The sequence below is a fragment of the Eurytemora carolleeae genome, unplaced genomic scaffold, assembly GCF_000591075.1.
Source record: "Eurytemora carolleeae unplaced genomic scaffold, Eaff_2.0 scaffold311, whole genome shotgun sequence".
Classification (NCBI taxonomy): Eukaryota; Metazoa; Arthropoda; class Copepoda; order Calanoida; family Temoridae; genus Eurytemora; species Eurytemora carolleeae.
In genome coordinates this window covers 127,245-128,210 of record NW_019396293.1, presented here as the reverse complement: position 1 = coordinate 128,210, position 966 = coordinate 127,245, and the positions used below count along the sequence as shown (strand labels likewise).

The window sequence follows — 966 nt, the reverse complement described above, 5'->3', positions numbered from 1 at the left end:
GCTTTGAACCCGAGGCAGAGCAGGTATGTCACCTAGATCTCAATCAATCAATAAATAACTTTTTTCTTTAAATAATGGAAATTCATTGAAGTTTTCTTCAATTTGAACAAACTATGTCCTTCTTGGCATTGAACATACCTTAGTGCTGATGACTGATATCATTTATATTTACAAAAATCCCAATTTAAAGGAAATGCATGGGAGTATATTTTTAAAATTCATTTAAACCTCCTTTGAAAAATACCTCCCCCCCCCCTGGTCTAGTATAAGGTGTTTGCATGGAGTATTTCAGGTAGTATTCAAATTAAAATCTTTAATTGTGAGTAAGAAGTCCAATCAAATTGTGCTGTCAAGGAGTCCTACTATCCACCCCTCAAAGTGAGGTCTAATGTTGCCTTAAAATTAATGTATCTTATTTTTACAAGATAAATTCTAGTGTTATGATTAAGCTAATTTATTTTTCATTAATTTATTGACTAATTGATTGATTGATTGAATAACCTTTTTCGTCTGGATCAGATGAAGAGTCAGAGGAGGAATAATCTCGGATTGATTTATTGATCATTTCTTCCATCGAAGAATGGAAGTTGGTACTCTCATTCCTAATAAAATGATTTATTGATTGATTTTATTTATTTATTCTTCCATCCAACATTAAAAAATGGAGGTTGGTATTCTCCTCGTATTATAATGATTAATTGATTACGTTATTGATCAATTCATACATCGAAGGATGGAAGTTCGTACTCTCTCCCCTAAATAATGATTAATTCAGGGTGGCCAAAACTTTTTTGAAAAAATCCGTATAAAAATCCGTACATTTTCAGAAAAAATCCGTACAATCCGTACAATTTTCGAAAATAAATCCGTATACAATCCGTACAATTTTCGGGAAAAAAACTGTACAATCCGTACATTTTTTTTGAAAAAATCCGTACATTTAAAAAAAAATCCGTACAATCGGTT

General features: G+C 31.2%; 1 long non-coding RNA gene across 2 annotated transcripts in view; it reads right to left on the bottom strand.

Annotated features, from left to right (window-relative positions):
- LOC111700343 (uncharacterized) overlaps window positions 1-966 on the bottom strand; it is a 1,862-nt gene continuing 896 nt past the window's right edge. The window contains exons 2-3 of one of the 2 annotated variants that reach the window (XR_002764969.1): window positions 502-602; window positions 1-38 (exon numbers count right to left, since the gene is read on the bottom strand). This is a non-coding gene — a long non-coding RNA (uncharacterized LOC111700343). The remainder of the gene's footprint in view (window positions 39-501; window positions 603-966) is intronic. The other variant, XR_002764970.1, reaches the window with a different exon arrangement.